Source organism: Vipera ursinii, assembly GCF_947247035.1.
Source record: "Vipera ursinii genome assembly, chromosome: 6".
Classification (NCBI taxonomy): domain Eukaryota; kingdom Metazoa; phylum Chordata; class Lepidosauria; order Squamata; family Viperidae; genus Vipera; species Vipera ursinii.
Window position 1 is genome coordinate 55,330,449 of NC_139515.1, and position 19,365 is coordinate 55,349,813.

Below are 19,365 nucleotides of genomic sequence, written 5' to 3' on the forward strand. Positions count from 1 at the left end.
CAAGTGCCTCAATTTGAATGGCTATTATGTCAAAAAGCAATCTAGTAATGTAGTTTTCTAATGTGTATAATAAAAGTTCTGTATCTGCAAGTGTCTGTCATTGATAATCAAATGGAGGTTTATTTCTGAATTGCCTTTGTACATAATGAGATTACATGTACACATATAAAATATATTGTTTTGAAAACAAGCCTCTAATTCTTCTTTTTCATTGTTGTTAATGTTTTATTGATCTAAGGGAAACCTGAAATCTAAAAGAATATGGAAATCTTTTCCATATTCAAGTGAAAAATGGTTAGTGAACTTTTAGTCACATTTCGTAACAATGCAGCAGATGAAGTCAGAACCTAATTTTATAAAATCTATTAAAAATATACTGGAACAATTAAACAATGAATACTGATTTTGTGTTACAATTGCAAGACAAATGACTTCTTAGTGAAAGAAAATCTTATATTAATTAATCTTCATCATGGCTTATGTGAGTAATGCAATTTATGTGTACTAAATCTTACTTTGTTTGAATTACATGTAAACATAACACTTCTGTATTGAATATAAGTCACTAGATTTATTGAAATAGAATCATATATAAATTAAACTACTTTTCCTTTAAAAAGGTCAAGTATACTTACTACATAGAATATATTAATGAAAGTAGCCGTGTTAAAAACAGTGACATACATAAATGAATCAGAGAAAGCCATGTTTTTATTTTTTAAAATTCATAGTTTCATCCCATGTATTTTAAAATTACATACAGAGAAACAGTTAGGCAGGTGAATTTTACTTATATCTTAATATTAAATTTACATCATTGAGTATATGTCATTTGTATTTTAAAACCACCATTAATATTCACAACATTAATCATGAAACATCTGAAAAATATGGTATGAGGTATTTCATCTATCTGCCATGTCTCATCTCTTTCAATAGCAAGTCAATAACAGTGATTAGAGCTGCCACCTCAGAATGCACACCCTTAAACCATATAGCCATAATACAGAGAAGGTTGTGTTTTGTTTTGTTTTAAGCCCCTGATCTTTGCAAATTACATCCAAACTGTTTGGGGAACTTCTCAGCAACTAGAGGTAATACAGTTTAATCTTTTTTCCTTCTGGTAGGCCTCTTCTGCACGTTTCTGCATGTATAAGGTCCTGACATTTATTTATTTTCCTGCCAAATGCATTTTATTATGGAAAAAATGCAGAAAAATAAATATAGATATTTCTGTGATCTTGCAGAATATTTTAAACAATTTCAGAAACAATGTTGCAGATTTTATAATTGCAAAATAAGTCAGACAAAAGCAAAACAGCAAACCCTTCTATCCCTATCTTTGAAATTGAAGCACCAATAATACATTGGTCATAAATATGGCTACAATCCTGTCAAGCATTTCAAAGATTTAAATTCAGTGTATCTCTTCATTCATATTGTTTGCAATTCCAACCTCATTGTGTCCTAGCTATGAAATCAAAACCCAAGTCAGACATAGTTTTGTATATTGTTGCCAGTATAACACCTGTTATCAAAGGATTGGAAATGAGGAAATCCAGGATTTTCTTAAAATGTAAATTTCATTCAGTATTTCATTAAACTGTGAATCATGAAAAATGCATAACAAAGAAACGGTATAACTGTATAAGTGAATTTATGACATTTGTAATTTTGGAACTGAAGGAAAATGGATTGTTGGTAGGCTGAAACTCTGTTATATATGGATTATGCAGAGATAAGTCAATGCAAAATAAGTTTAACCTCACTAATACCAAGGTTGTCTAGTTGCTGAGATCAAAATGCAAGTGTGATACAGGATTTGTCCAACAGTTGTAGCCTATTAAAATAATAAGCCATCATTTCTGTTATGGCATGACCTCTTCCATTTATTATTTTCATATGCAGTTACCACTGAACCCATTGATCAAGAGAGCTTGATTCAGAAAAAGAAGTGGTCTTTCCAGGCATGTGGTCTAAAATTCTTGCTGGTAAGAGATATGGTTGATATTGAGAGCCTAATGTCTGTATGCTTGCTGGTTGTGTGGTGGGATAACAATACATTTGCAGTGTTTAATGCAAATGGGATCTTCATTCAGCTGTATAGTTTTTACATCAAGTTAGTGCATGTGATAGGAAACTGGATCCAAATTGAAGAATTCAGAAAGGCATTATATTATATTCACTATGGTGGGCTCATAGTCTTAATTCATTGTACAACTTTATGTTTGTCATATTAATAAGATAAATATGATATTATCAGGTAAGATATAGCATTTTTCTTCACATTTCCAATAGGCAATGCTATTAATATTCACATTTTGAAATTAGGTACTAAGGATGTAAATGTCACCATGTGAATTGAAGTTATTCTTGTCTTGCCCTGCAAAAAAAGCTAACTCTTCTTGTATAAATAACCTTTAAGACTTCCTACTGAATGTTAACTTTTTTCAAAAATCAAACAGGAAGTGTTTGATCCAATTACAGTGGATCAGTAGTACAGTGATCTATAGATAAAATGGTGATATTTCTTCTTTCTTTATAAAATTGTCAAGTTTATACCTTTCCTCTTCTACCAAGCCAACCTGTGACAATTTTCAAATGATAATAGCAAATCTGTATCATAAAGGTACTATGATTTGTGGCCTCCATGGCAATTATGGACCTGTCCCAAGTCATTGTGGGCCCAATTCATATTGGGAGGTTCAAGATTATACCGGTTTTATTTCCAAGGCAATTGAAAATCTGATTGTGGAGAATCTTTGTATCAATCCTTTGCTGTGGACAGATTGCTTTTCAATTGCTTTTTGTTTAGTGCTATCCTAAGGGCCCATCCTAAGCAAATGACAGACCCACCTGCATTCCAAAGGAAATATTGAGTTATCCCTAAGGGTCCAGTGGGCATTTCAGCTGAAGCCTTAGATAAAACCTTGAATGTAAAGATGACATTTAATTGGATTGCCCCATACAGATTGTTCCCTCTCTATCAATGCAGCAGGCATTTTGGACTTCTGAAACCTCTGGGAGATGAAGTGTAGGAAGAGATACCTGGAGTACTACTGAAGGAAGATAAAAAGTTAATCCAACTGAATACAAGTAAGAACTCATATTAGATATTATATCATAGTGATAATGTTACTATTGTTTGATATTATGCCCATATTGTACCTGCCAACAGTTCTGGCATTATTAAAAGTAACCCAAATCCTGTTGGGAAGAGACAGGTAGCAAGATCTTCTGCAGATTTCTGTGAAGAATATTCTTACTATTTGTGAGACTAAGTTACTCAGATTTATCTACAATTGGATTCTGATTGTACAGGTCTAAATAAGAGGCCTGAAGCAAGATCTTATTTGTGACTCCTAAGGAAGTAATTTAATTAATTTAATTTAATTATGGGACTTGTATGCCGCCCTATCTCCCGAAGGACTCAGGGCGGCTAACAACAATAAAACAACAATAAAAACAATGAATACAAATATTAAAAGAGATTAAATTTTACAAAGCCCCACTAAAAACCAATAAAAATTAAAACAAAATTAAAACCCCTGTCGTCAGTCCAGGTTGGCCAGTTGGAAAAGGTATGTCTTTAGGTCGCGACGAAAGGACCAGAGATCTGGGGCCATCCAAAGTTCTTGGGGGAGCTGATTCCAAAGGGCAGGTGCACCGACAGAGAAGGCCCTCCCCCTGGGGGTCGCCAGATGACATTGTCTGGCTGACGGCACCCTGAGGAGACCCTCCCTGTGTGAGCACACAGGGTGATGGGAAGTAGCTAGGTCTCTCCAGCCTGTTGGCCAGGGACGTGCCTATTTGATCATCCTCCTGGATAACAAAAGCCACCTGGGGGATGACCTATGATTGGGTCTGTGTGGTGGTGTTGGTTTCCTTAAGTGAGAAAGTGGTTCCTGTGGTTTTCAGAGAGGCTGTGAGATTTCTTCTCCTCAAGAACCATTCATGTGCCCAATGGTTCTGAACAATTACTATCCAAACAGCAGCTTTCCCTTATTAGGGAAGATTATAAAGAAGGTAGTCAGGCTTTAGTTCTAAACCCCCTTTATCTTAGTTAAAAAATTATCTGGGTTTCAGGCCAGGATTTAGTATGGAGATAGCATTGGCCTGCTTGTTTATGATCTGTAGTGAAGCTGGAATTAGATGGTACTATAATAATACATTCAACCTGATGCTCATTTTTTCAATTGCTTTCAATACTGTCAGCCACAGAAACCTTTTGGACCAGTTTCAGAGGTTGGAAGTAGGAGGTCCCACTTTGTGGTGGTGGTCTTAATCTGTGGCCAGTTTCAATTAGTGTTGACAGTGGGGAGAAATCACAGCTGTGGCTCCTTATTTGTGGGGTGCTTCAGGATTCCATGCTCTTTTTCCTTCTTAACCTCTACATGAAACTGCTGGGTGAGATCAGCCACCATTTTGGAGTCAGATATCATCAGTATATATCTTGACAGACATGGTGAAGTCGTAACCCAGTGCTTGGAGTCTATACATATCTTAGAACTTAGATATATTTTAAATAAATAGAAAGATTTTCACAGAAACAAAAATTGGTTATGTTATAATGTATTTCTTCCTCTTTAAAATGCCAAAAAGTTGTTACTATACTACAGTGCAATACAACTTAGGTAAAGATTTCCCCTGCCTCTAGGGGGCATTTCTTAGCCAAGGGAGCCAGCGTTGTCTGAATACACTTCTGTGGTCATATGGTCAGCGTGACTATAAGCCGATGCACATGGAACACTGTTACCTTCCCACCAAAATAGTACCCATTTATCTACTTGCATTTGCATGCTTTCAAACTCTAGGTGGGCAGGAGCTGGGGCGAGGACAGGAGTTCACCCATCACATGGCGCTCAAGTCTTGAATCTTGGGCTATCAGCTTTCCAGCTGATAAGTTTAGTGTTTTTGATTTCTGAGCCATTGCTCTACAGAACAAAACAACTTAAATTATGTTTTATTGACTAAGCTACATTTAAATATATTCACCTTATAGTCTTATAAACCAGGATTGCTTAAATCAAAAGGACTATTTTCACACAATATGCTAACCAAGCCACAGCTTTTAGTGTAAAAAATGCATTCTAGTTTTTTTGACACTTCAATAGAAAACAATGTCATTCTTTCAGATGTAGCATCAGGTTTTATGTATCTACAATTTGCAAATATGTAAAGTCAGACATTTTTGCCATCTCTCCAAGTATGATGTGGTCAAGAAACTCAGTATGGGATTAGTATTTATGATACACTCTGCTACAAACATTTTGCAGTCAGAGAAATAAACCAGCATCCTACTGCAGCTGGTTTATTTATTTTCCTTAGCATTGTTACTACAGTGAATATATACTTTCAGCTGGAAGGTTAGAGGTGCCACCTGATATTAGCACACAGAACCTAAAGAAGCATACTATTTATAAGTAATATTCTGATAATTTTCTTTTAAAAAATGCAAGCTTTTTCTAAGTAATATCTATAGTTGCAGTATTATATCTTACTGTCTTTTGCTATGTATCTCTTTATAGTGATGCACTGAAAAAGATGCAGGCAATAAACCCGTTGTAGCAAGTAGCTTACCTTAGAACAAACAGAAAGGCAAAAATAGTTTGAATTTGAGTTCAGAAAACATTTTAGGATGCTGCTGTAATAAGGAGACTGATTTTGTTCCAGTTAAGAAATGCATTCATCATTTGAAGTGTCCCTGTAGTGTTTATAATCTGTATGTATAGAGAGAAAGAAAGATATAAAAACTCAAAAATTTTGAAGAATTATTCATTACTTGCAGTTTCTGATACCTTCTCAATTTCAACATTCATTTCTATGTAAAACACAGTGATAGGCAAATCATTGATGTGCTGCATTCAAAATATGTGTATGTTTTATTTTTTTCTCACAAACCAATACACAAGCAGAGAACAGAACATACATTAGGGGGGAGACAATCCCTTACCAACTACTTAGAAAACAATACAGTTCGGGCTAAGAAGAATTACTGTCTAGCAGATGCAATTTCTTTCTAGCTTAAAAAGCAGCTGTGTTTTTGTAAAATCCTATGAATGTGGCAGACCTACCTAAAGGTAGAAGAAGAAGAAAAAACACCCCTTGTTTTGTAATAAGGGGATTTTCAATTTAAAAGCGAGAGAGGGCCTGTTGTGTGAAGTATAGTTATTACATTCATTGTATTCTGTCTCGCTCACTAGGAGGCTAATAATGAAGGAGTCAGTAAAAGCCAGTGCCATGAGAGTTATCTCATGGCCCCAGATGCTGGATAAGTTGAAGAAGGCAGAAATCACTTCTGGATGACATTCAGGTCTGAATGATGATTTGAAGAAGAAAAGACTATTATTTCCAAGGTAAACAGGCTGTTTCATCCATCAGCAGTATATAATGGTCTAAATATTGTTTATATACAGACTTAGAAAGTTCACTTTATCACAGATTTTTTTTCTCTCTGACAGCTTCAGCAATATATTCCTGAAACAAAAGATCCACTCCAGACCCTGTCACACCTAAAAGGAACCTTTGAGGAGATTGCCAGGCTCAAATATGATGAGAGAATTACCCACAAAGCAGAATATGAAAAAAGGCACATAGATACTTTGGATACTTCTGTAAAGTGGCAAAGACCTGGTTCAGAAATGGTCTCACAAGGTGAATGTTCTTAGTGATTACTTGTATTGAAATCCGCCTAATAGTTTTCTCTTTTAGGAGCTAAGAATTTAAGTATATTTATACCAGCATATTTCCAGACTAAAAGGCTGTCAGAACATTTGTCACTGTGTTGACAGGAAGATATCATCCTTATGCTGTTTTATGGCAACTAATTTAATATATGCAAATGTGTACAAGTAGCCCTCAGAAGGCTTTCAGAGTGAGAGACTTAATAAATGTGTGTGCCAGTGTGAATATGTGTATGTGTCTTTGTACATGTCTTTGCTTCTTTGTGGTAATGTTTGTGTTGTTTACAGACTACATTTTTCAAAAGGAGGCTTAGAGTTATATTCTAGTTTCAATTTTCCTTAAAACTAGTGAAATACACAAGTGTATATAAGTTGAGCTTTGAGACTGAATTTTAATCTTTTAATACATGTAATAGTAAGGGCATGTAAATGACATCACTGGCAATATATTAAATCAGTTTTCAGTGAAGCCAGAAAATTTCACTGAATTTTTCTCCACACATGCTTTATTTTTGTCCATATAATCAGAACAAGCTTTTTGATATCCTATTTATAAGATATTTTTTGTGTAATATTCAGCCTTTTTCTAATAAATAAACAAACAAACTTCATTTTTCATTTCATTTTAATGTATGCCGATTAGCGTACATTCAAAGTGACAATAAAGCTCTATTCTATTCTATTCTATTCTATTCTATTCTATTCTATTCTATTCTATTCTGTTCTGTTCTGTTCTGTTCTGTTCTAAAGCTGCTTCTTTATGGTTAGTTTCCTATAGGTCTTTGTGTCCTCCTTTTTCATTTCAGGCTGCAGTTGAGAGAAATAATTTCTTTCCTACCCTTATAAAAGGCTGACATTGCCGCGTAAAAGTATTAAAATAAAACTTTAAGCCAGGAGCTATATTTCTCAAATCAACCCCAAGAATAAAACAATTGAATTGGCTGAAATCCAGTTTTTGGATGGGAACTTTGTTTGGCTGAACTGAAGTACAAAACCAAAAAAAAAGTCATCTCTTTTCCTTCTTTTGCCAAAGTTAAAAAAAGGAAAGGAAAGAAGTTTCTTCAATCTATCTAAGCCATGTAATATCACCATGCCAACCTAGGATTAATCTTTAGAAGAAGGAACCCCAAGCTGGAATGAGAAAACTGGGCAGGTTTTTTCCCCTGCTGATTTCCATGAAAATGTCTAAAATGAGCTTAAGTCTCTCTTATTGGTCCATGAATTTAGAAATACTTGAATTAGATTGTTTCTTGACATTTTTTATGAATCTCATGACATTGGATTGTAAATAAGACTGATATTTTTTTTTAAAAAATAGTATCACTGACATAGATCTAGCAGTGGGTTCACTTCCATAAATTACATAAGATGCTAAACTGAAATAAAATAATATTTTAGAACATTAAAAGAACAAATATAATATAATTCAATATCATAAATAATAGATGAGGAACATTTATCAGGAATAAATGTTCCTCATCCAGCTCCTACCCACCTAGCAATTTGAAAGCATGTAAATGCAAGTAGATAAATAAGTACTATTTTGGCGGAAAGGTAACAGCGTTCCATGTGCCTTAGGGTATAGTCATGTTGGCCACATGACCACAGAAGCATCTTTGGACAACACTGGCTCTCTTGGCTAAGAAACGGAGATGAGCACTGCACCCTAGATTAAGATATTTATTTTTTACCTTTATCCTATAAAACAAGGATGAAGTAATTATGGGCCTTCCCTTGTGTAACTATGGTTTCTTATATGTAATACCATTACTCTCCTGGATTAGTAATTCAGCAGTTGCTGAAGAACTTCTGCATTTAAAACATCATAGAATTATAAAACAGCAGGAATGGCAGGAACCTTGGAGAGCATTTAGTATCTAGCATTTAATGCAGTAAGTCTGTGCAGTAAGTTTGTAGTTTGTTGTTAGCATCTCTAACAAAATAAAAAACTATATAGATAGATGAACTCTTTCTCCATATTTAAAACATGTTGATAATTTTTGAGAGTGCATTAATCTGGACCTAATCAGTGACCATTTGTCCTGCCAAAATGCAGTTGAATGAAAATAAGGTTTCATATGCAGTTTTTAAATCATTTGCATGTTTTATGCATGGTAATTTAATTTATTTATGCACTACCTTTCATTTATGAATTTCCCGTTCTCACTTGCATTAACCACATGGCGCTATACAAGAAATAGATTTGATAGGCAGCCAGAGAAGAGTAAGAAAACAATAAAATGGAGTAGATTTTCCATTGCGGTTATTAACAACAATTAACAAGATTAACTATTTTGCTAAGGTTATTTTATTTAAAGTATTGTAGACTTCTTGAAGCATTTTGGATATTCTTTAGCACATGCTGTATAGAAAGGTAGAAAGAAAAATATTTCCAAAGGTATTGAACGTAAGATCTTTTCTTTTCAGTGGACATAGAGACCTATGTCATTGGCTTATTAGCAGGAAAAACACATAGTAATTGATTCTTTGAAGTATTTTATTTCAGAATTTATGTAGTCATAGCTTGATTTTGAAAACAACAGCTTTATTTCTTTATTGTCCAGCAGGATAGGTAGGTGGTAGAATTTTCATGGATTTGGTTATAGATGAAGGTGCCATGTGGTATGTTTGAAAGTAATATATTTTCATCTCAGCATTACCACCTCTGTGTAAATCAGAAGTACTTTAGTTCAGCTTTTTTGATTCCAAGTGTGTGAATTTTGAGCCAGCAAGATCATTGGTTATACTAACTGGCAATTTGGAAGGCATAGACAAAAGACATCTGGAGAGCACCACATTGGGGAAAGCCTCTTTAGTATATCTATAGAAATGTTGTCTGAGTAGCACACTCTGACACAAATGTTTGAGTTGTTTGCAGTGTCCATTTAAGGAAACTAAACAGGAAAGAGTTGAGGATGCTTAAAAGATTCCAAGGATACGTTTGTAGTTGTTTTGTCTTTTATATGTCTGTTCTAGTGCTATTTTTGTGGTGTCCTGTCTATTCGGTGAATTCAATGGTTGTGTGTGGTGACTGTCCCCCTGTCTGTTCAGTTAGCAATCTCTCTGAAGCCTAAATTGCTGTTAATTTGTGACAGAACACTTTTTAAACAACTGCAATATAGTTTTCAAATGTTGAATAATGTAGCATGAAATTCTCAGTTAGTTTGGAAATGATTGTGAAATCATGTGAAGAAAATCAGTATGGCATCTGATCAAGATAAATTCACTCTAGTGTTTTATGGCTTTTTATTCCTATGTGATAGTAATAAAGTCTCATGTAGGGATGGAAGCCATGAAATACATTGTGAAAAATCATCAACTAAGATGAGCCATCAGAATAGAATCATTATAGGACTAGAGCTGCTGATGATTTTTGGAAAACGGGTTATTTGTTTTGTTGCGTTTTATGTTTGCACTGTTTTTTCATTGCTTCATTCTTAGAGTTGGAAAGATAGGGAAATAGTTTGTAATAAAATAATTCATTTTTAAGTCAGCAGCAAAGTTTTATACATATTTAATTTTGGTTATTAAAGTGAACACTGTGCATGAAACACTGAATTATGTATTCTATTGATCAAATAAACCATTAATGGTATTTATCAGGTCCAGGTTTCTTTACTCCCATACTCCGGAAATGATCCTGAACTGAAGCAACAATTCCAGCATGGTGTATGACATGGTTTTCCCCCAAATTCATACTCTACTCTTTCTGACATTATATGTATTCTGGGAAGCAGTGGCAGCCACTTCATTGTGCTTGCACTTCTTTGAAGCATGATTTGAGTGGCATTTGAAATAACCATTCCACAATTTCTCCAACATTGCTGAAATCATGCTTGGACAGATTATTAAAAGAGGATATCTTACATGTTCCTTATTGAATACTCAGTGCAAACGATATCATTGTATATCTGATTCTCTTTCTTTGTACTGACTAGGATACATTTGGATACAGTAATCTGTCTTGTTCCAAGTATGGAACCCACTTCCCCACCCTTTTTACATCTACTTTTTACATCTACCGAAGCTATAGAACTGAATTTTAAAAGCATCTCTGTCTCCTATTATTCCCCCAAATTAAAAAACTCACCAATATTATTTCTATATGTCTTTCCATAGTTGATAGTTTTTGTGATGCAGTATCCCAAATTGAAATATATTTCCTATATTTCCTATTGCATAACACAAACCAATTTAGAATCAAATTATGTAACTATTAACATAAAACCTATTTTTTCTGAGAGGTACATATCACTTTGATTTCAATGAGATCTACTCCTTAATTAGGACATTTAAAATGGGAGCCTGTATATATGTATATATTTACATTTGCATAGAGGTGACCAAGTGTGCCACTGTATTACAGGAATTTGGTACATGTATGTGTTGGTATATGTGTGTGTGATGATGATGATGATGATGATGATGATGATGATGATGATGATGATAGTAATGAGGGTTATATATTGATTATATTTATAATAGTAATGAGATGTTAATAACATCTGTGCTGATAATGTTACCTAATTTGGGTAATGAAATGTCTTCAAGAAAAGAATCAAGCTCAGAGAGCACCAAGGACCTCTCATTTCCACTCTGAGCCACAAATATTCTTTTTTATCGGATGATAATAATCTTTTGCTAATGCAAATCCAACTCCCATGGTGCTAGTTCTCATAGAAAAGAAAGTATTTTGGGTATTCTTCACCATTTCTCTTCTGAATAAATGTACTGTAGCTTTAGGGCCATAATTTTTATTGGGAAAATGGCTTATTTCCTTATGAGGAAAATACTAGAGCCCCATTAAGTGCTTCTCCCAACAATTTCCTTTTTAAATTTTAAATGTTTTATAACTGTGAATACATATTTAATGAAATATACAGTTTTTTTCAATTTAAATACCTTATTTTTAAATGCAGTAATATGCACAGTTTAACTTGAATTAAACTAGAACAATTCCTGAAGTGAAACATATGAATAATATACTGCTATTTTCATGAATGGGTATGAGAAATGAGGAAAAGAGACATAATTCACAATAATCATAAAACTGTTTAGAAATGTGGCTGTAAGTCTTTTAGAACTAAAGTACCCTAATGCCGTCACTTGCTGTGAAGATAACAGTGACTTTGTAAGCAGTTGTCTCAATTCCAGTTACACAATAGTGGAAATTAAGCAGCCATTATCCTTTATGTTTTGACAGCCAAAGTATGATTCAGAGGAATAGCAAGATTTTAGCATAGAGGAATGCAAGTATTTGCATGAAGAAATAATAGAAGCTTTTCCCTCTCAGCTTACTTTTGGATATTATCAAACTCTTTTTTCTTCTTTTCTCTCTCTTTAATTTAGGTCCACTGATTCTCAACAAAACCTGAGAAAGAATTGCTCCAGTTAAGTGAACAAGGTATCAAATTACAGATGAACTGTCTACTTTTGTCAGTATTAGAGTTATGCTGCGCAATATTGAAGGACACATCTTTACTTCACCATGTTGCCATCATTGAAGCTGTGTAATTAACCAGAAGACAAAGATGCCATGCAGCTTATATGTCATCAAAGTTATTCCCGGAATGCATAACAGAAAATCACCACCACAGAAATTTTGCGTCCATCTATTAATTAATTACTTTTTATACTTGCATAGAATGATGGGAGGAATTAGGATAGGCCTTGCCATTAGACTGATTGATCTGATCATTTCAGGTGATGTTGCAGAAAGACAGGGCATTGCTCCAAAACCAAGCTCATTTGTTTACCTGTTTATCTACCAGCCAGTAGCAGTCTGCCACTCCTTCTGACAGATATAATAATAATAATAATAATAATAATAATAATAATAATAATAATAATAATAATAATAATAATAATAATAATAATAATAATAATAATAAGAAGAAGAAGAAGAAGAAGAAGAAGAAGAAGAAGAAGAAGAAGAAGAAGAAGAAGTAGTAGTAGTAGTTGGAAGGGACCTTGAAGGTCATCTAGTCCAACCCCCTGCTCAGGCAGGAAAGCCTATACCATTTCAGGCAAATGGCTATCCAGTCTCTTCTTAAAAACTTCCAGTGTTGGAGCATTCACCACTTCTGGAGGCAGGTTGTTCCACTGGTTAATTGTTCTATCTGTCAGGAAGTTTCTCCTTAGTTCTAGGTTGCTTCTCTCCTTGACTAGTTTCCATCCATTGCTTCTTCCACACTCCCTGCTAAGGTCAGTGTCTTGTTCTAGAATGACAAACTAGCCAGTGATATTCCTTTAATCCTCTTTCAGGCTGAAATTCTTTGTTCTGAATATTTCTTCTCAATCAGTCATTGAGAGCTAGGTATAAAGTAGCACAGATGGCTAGTTTCCACTATGCCTTATACTGAACACTTGGCAAATAACTGGTTGACATTACCCTGCCACAGCTAAGAACTATAGATTATTATATATTAATATTAATAATAGTATATTACTATTATATTTTAATACAGACTCTTCTGAAATAAGAGTCATTTTCATTTCTCCTTTTCTTCTTTCCCCATTATTACATCTGTGCATACAGTTTATCAGTTAAAATTCCTTCTGTGTGGTGTAGAACAGAATTTGCAGAGATACTCTTTTGATGTGCTCTAATGATGTCCATACCTTGGAAAGGAAATCAGTTGAAGAGGCTAATATTTCAACATTGCATCATGAGTATAACGTATCCTGCATATTGTTTGTTTAAACTACATAAATGTAAGCCAGGAACACCAGTATGTGAAATACAGCAGTACACTTGGTTCTGAGAATAGCGTTGTAATGAGGAACTGTGCTTATTAGCACTGTTCACTTGTTATTTGCTATCATAGTGAACCACAATAATTTATGACCCTGGAACTTAGCTGTGCAATGACCTTGAAGAACTGAGAGAGTGGGAGAATGTTGTTTCTGAAGAAATAAATACAAGTGCAAAGCAGTCAACCCTATCTATATTCAAGATATAAAAGAATTTATTATGTGCCCAAGCTATTATGACATAATATACTTTGAAAAAAGTTGTTTCAAAACTATGAAGAATGCCCAAATAACTAGTTATTATAAGCTGTTATAAATAGATACTATAGATATTATTTCAATTAAGAAAACATATTTAATATGTACTACTTGTGATTGGGGAAAAAACATAGTTCAAAGCCTAGATCCCTCTCTCATGAGCCAGATTTTAAAACTCAGATTGTTTTTCAACTTTCTAAAATCTCTTCCCTAAAATACTGTCTGCTGTCTTATATATTTAATAAATATGGTTACTATTGACTTTTGGATTGTAAACTATTTTCTCCCATTATCTTTAAATATGTAATAATTTATAACTTTGAAATAAATGCATTTTTTATTAAATCCAGCCAGTGTATTATTACAATAAATAATCTTTGTTTTAAATACAGTGTATTATTATACAGTGTATTATTATACAGGGACGCGGTGGCTCAGTGGGTTAGGACGCTGAGCTTGTCGATCAGAAGGTCGGCAGTTTGGCGGGTCGTTATTCATCCCAGCTTCTGCCAACCTAGCAGTTCGAAAGCATGTAAAAATGCAAGTAGGGACCACTACAGTGGGAAGGTAACAGCGTTCCGTGCGCCTTTGGCGTCTAGTCATGCCGGCCACATGACCACGGAGACGTCCTCGGACAAGCGCTGGCTCTTCGGCTTTGAAACAGAGATGAGCTCCGGCCCCTAGAGTTGGAAACGACTAGCACGCATGTGCGGGGGAACCTTTACCTTTACCTTTATTATTATTAAGCTTAATTATATAAGCAGAACTTTGTGAGATAGGCAATATCAAAGCTGTTTGTAGAAAACCATTGCTCTGACTTTCTCCTGACACCTCTCAGCCAGAAGTTGATGAGCCTAAGTGTAAAGTGATTTACCTAGTCATTAATTTGACATTAATATTGTGTCTTCTGCAAGTCACACAAGTTTATCCTATTCAAGGGACTAGGATTATTTTACATTCAAATACACTTATTGAAATGCAGTGTGTATGAGATATAAAAAAGGTTGTATATTCAATAGGCACATGTAATATATTCCCCTTCCTTTTATGACTTCATAAACAGGAGGTGGGAAACTGAGAAGAAGAAGGCAACCAGCAGTGATGTCAAGAAAGTGCCAGGGCCCCTAAAGTTAGTTCTTCCAGTTGAAGCAGTCATTGCAAGAGGTGACAGGGCAAAAGCTGATTTGGGAATATCATTAGATGAGGAGGTGGTAGAGCAGTTGTTCCTTAAATCATACCCTTCTCCCTTCTGCATCGCCCTTCTGATATATTCTCACTTCAATCCTATTTTTAAACATTCAGGTAGGTATGTTCACTTTGATGAAGACCTTTATTCCAAAAACCTGTAATATACCTGAAACTTAAAATGAAAGTAGAATATCCAGTCAGAGATTGCTTCCAGTTTGGGGAAAAAAGAATTGAAGACGAAGAATATGAGGCAAAAAAGAAAATGATGTGATATTTATTTATTTAATTTGTATTTTACAAATAATAAAGTGGCAAAATATCCAACATACCTTTGTCCTATTTTCCCCACAACAACAACCATGTGAGGTGAGTTGGGCTGAGAGAGAGTGACTGACCAAAATCACATAGCTGGCTTTCATGGCTAAGGCAGGAATTGAAATCATGGTTTCCTGTTTTCTAGCCCAACCTAAGTCTAATCTTCACCTTAACCACTAGACCACTGTGTATATTTTTATTATAGTTGAAAATTTTTGTGAAAACTTGTACATAGTTTCAGGAATTAAAGAAGATGGAAAGATTTCCAGAAGAGTTATCACCGTTTGACTAGTTCAGGGGTAAGCAACCTTGGCTCTTTTATGACTCAAGTCCATGAGTCATAAAAGAGCCAAGGTTGCCTACCCCTGGACTAGTTTGTGTCTAGAGATAAAAAAATATTTATCTGACATTTACTATTGCTATGAACTAACTATTGCACGTGTCTTCTCAACTTGCTTTTCAAAGTTGACTGAAAGTTGGAATAACAGTCTTTTCAGTCACTCACACTAGTTTGGATTGTGAAGTGACTTAGATGTACATTTCATCTTTTGATCTTTGCTTTCTTTAAACTTCACAAATACTTCACCATCAGGGTTGCTTCTGTGGTTGTAAAAAGATCATTTGAAAGACTGAAAGAAAGCAATTGGGATTCAACAGATGGCAAAGAGTCAATGCAATTTGACAGATTTCCTCTACTGTAAGATATTGTTTCTCATTGCTGCCTGCTTCAGGAGATTCCACACAATAAGAAAACTGATTAAAGAAAAGTCCTGTACCAAGAAGCTGTCAAGCCATGAACTTACATACATTATGAATATGTGCAATAATATTTCATTTTAATTTCACTTTCTGAGAAATTAATAAAAGAATCCTTAAGAAGCACCTATTTTATACGGTTACAGTTAATTCATTTCTCCTGTTACATTTAAATTGCTATTTACTGGCATTTTTAGAGAGATCCTGGGGGACTGTAATCAAGATTGTAATGGACTTCACACAATTTCAAATTCTATACTTCCACTACCCTATTGTGGCCTAAAAAGTAGTGAATAATATTCCTGCTTTGCCACTTTCAGATATAAGTCTGGAAGCAAATGTTCACAAGATAGACAACTTTTTCTTTCTTGGTGAGCCAACTTTTTTGGTAGGAACTATGAAGGAGAAAACCACATTCCACCAAGATTGGCAGGGCAACTATCATATAAACAGGGAACAGCCCCACAATCAGTAGTACTGATAATGCTACTTAGTTGGGTATTGAAATGTCTGCAAGTGAAAAACCAATGTCGGAGAGCATTAAAGACTCCACAATATCATAGTGACTAACAGAAGTAGGTCAGGTATTGTCTTGGAGAAGGCTTATTAAAGTGAGTTATTTTCATTTCGCCTTCCTGAAATTAGGGCTCTTTAGCAATCATGCTCTCAGACTGTTGCTACTTCTTGTTGTTGTTAGCTGTGGTGTCCGTATTCTGTACCAGCCTGCTACCGGCTCTGCAGAAAAGGCAGGGACAACCCCTTTACAAACGGCAAGAGGCTGGAATTAAGCCTGCCAAATTTATTAACATAAAACAGAGCAAAACAAGACACCAACCATGAAACAGGAGCTATGAAACAGGAACTAATCAAGCGGTTGCCTTCAGCAAACCAGCCCTCCCACGCATTCCCCTTTTATACAGTTCAGGGCGTGGCTTCTCTCTGCCTCCTTCCGAGGTGCCCCATTGCCTTCCTCTGTTTACTCCTGATTGACTGCCTCCCGCATCGGGCGTCCTTGAACAGGGCCAGCTGTGGGTCATCTTCATCCACGCTGTCAGGCTCACACAGCTGGGTCTCCGTCGTGACCAGGTGGGAGGGGCCTGGCTGAGGGCTCTCATCAGCAAGATCTTCAACCCCCTCAGCAAGCTCTTTAACATCCCCCTCCTCCTCTGAGTCGTCCGACCCAACTGCCGAACCCACAGGCTGACCCTGAATCACAACAGTCCAACCCATCACGATCCCATGGACAATGTTCCTCCAGGCCTTCCTGTCCTCTACCATTGCTACTTAGTACCAGAAAAATTCATAATCCACAATTTTGTTATGGATGACAGATCCATTCTGGAATGTATTAAAATACAGGTGGGCATGGAGGGGTGGTGAGGGTCTTCTCTGAGAAATGTCCCCACGTGTGGCCCAGAGCAAGTTTATAGGAGCGGTCATTATATTAATGCTTCTAAAGATACTTGATGAAAGAACTTGTTTATGAAATTGAGCTCTACGGAATAGATGGGATTGCTATTATTTCCTTCTTTGTAGCAATGTTCTTGCTTTAGTTGCTTAACTTTGTGGCTGGGGTGACAGTGAAATTTCCCAGATTGAATCCTGGGAGATTTCATTCTGCCTTCTTGGTTGCAGAGTCTGAAGCAGCTTGGAAGTTCATTACTATCTTTGCAACTGTGGACCTGATGATTGAGGACTTAATACAATAGGAGTCACATATTGAGTCTGGGTTTTGTTTTGGAGAAATGTCAATGTGTCATATCCCCTATCTAGATTTTTTGTCTTTCTTATCGACAATTGTTAAGTCCAAGGTGTTATGTGGCAGATGCCTGTCTGTTTGAATTCAAAAGTCCCAGAGTAATTTAACTTCTTCATTTTCTATTACTTTCATTGTTTTATGGTCCCACCAGTTTTTGCTTGCAGGCAAATGATATTTCTTACACATCTTAAAATGCACCATTGTTGCTACTTTGTCATGCCACTGCCTATAGTCAGTCTGTGCAATCTTCTTGCAGCAGCTTACCAGGTGGTCCACTGTTTCTTTAGCTTCTTTGCCTAAGTGGCACTTACTGTCTGTTACTGTCTTCTCAATTCTGGCAATGTATGCATTTGTCCTTAAGGCTTGGTCTTGTGCAGAACAGAATTAGTCCCTCAGTCTCTTTCTTCAACTTTCCTGCTCTTAGCCACTGTCAGATCTTTTTATTATATGCTTTCCCTGCTATTTTTTTTAACATACTGGCCATGTAGTGATTTGTCTTCCCACGCCTCCATTCTATTCTTCATTTCGTCTTTCTTGTAGGCCATTTGGTCTCTCCAGTAGTCAGTAAGCCTTCCTGATATACCAATTTCAGTGCATCTTCATCATTGTACTTCAGATATTCTTCCAAAGCCATTTTTTCTTCTTCAACCATCTGATGTAGTTGCAACAAATTGGACTTGTTTGGACTTTAAGATCTTCTTCACTGTCTTGATATATTCACCTCTAATCTTGACTTCAGTGTGCTTGATATTGTCAGCTTGAAGAATACCCAGGTATTTGTAGTAATCATCTTCACCAAACTCTTAATGTTATTTTCACAGGGTATCTTGATTCCTTCACTTTTCACTATTTTTCCTTGTTTGATAATGAATATGGCACATTTGTCCAATCCAAACTCCATTGCAATATCTTGGATATATATAAGGACAGTGTTGAACAGCGATTCTATTTCAGATGGAGTTTTTCCATATAGCTTTAGATTATTCATGTAAAGGAAGTGGGATAGTGTGGCAGATGTTTTTGATGTTTGATAGTCATGGCCTGGGTTATTCAGTATTGTTGACCGTGGAAACAGTGCAATGACAAATAGTAGTGGTATAGTGAATTGCCTTGAAATATTCCTCTCTTGATATTAACCTCTCCCAGTCTCTCACCATTGACCTGCAACTGTGTCTTCCATTGTGCCATCGATCTTAGCACAAAGCTTCTGATGTTTCTACTGACTCCGGTTATTTCTAGGCACTTGATTATCCAGTCATGTGGCAGAGAGTCAAATGACTTTTTGTAGTCAATTCATACTACATTCAGGTTGGTTTTCCTTCTCTTGCAGTTTTTGCAAAATCATTTTGTCAAATAGGAGTTGATCTTTTGTTCCTCTACTATTGGGTCAGTTTCTTTCTGCTCAGGTAGAAAGAGATTGTTTTCAACGAGATGCTGTTGTACTGCATCATCTACCACATAGTTAGCAATTTAAAAGTTGTTGATAAGCAAATAATTGGCCTGTATTTGAATGGTGCTGCCCCTTTTGCAGGATCCTTCGTTATCAGGTAGGTTTTCCGAGATGTTAGCCACTCTTCAATTTCACCTCCTTGTAGTATGTTGTTAAACTGCTTGGCAATCTATAGGTATAGACCAGTTAGATGTTTCAACCAA

General features: G+C 35.6%; 1 long non-coding RNA gene across 1 annotated transcript in view; it reads left to right on the plus strand.

The window, feature by feature from the left end:
- The window catches only part of LOC310642353, a 35,484-nt gene extending 21,505 nt beyond the window's left edge, over nt 1–13,979 (plus strand). The window contains exons 2-6 of the long non-coding RNA XR_014492893.1: nt 1,909–1,991; nt 2,996–3,096; nt 6,204–6,356; nt 6,462–6,654; nt 12,033–13,979. This is a non-coding gene — a long non-coding RNA (uncharacterized lncRNA). The remainder of the gene's footprint in view (nt 1–1,908; nt 1,992–2,995; nt 3,097–6,203; nt 6,357–6,461; nt 6,655–12,032) is intronic.
- The last annotated feature ends 5,386 nt before the right edge of the window (nt 13,980–19,365 follow it).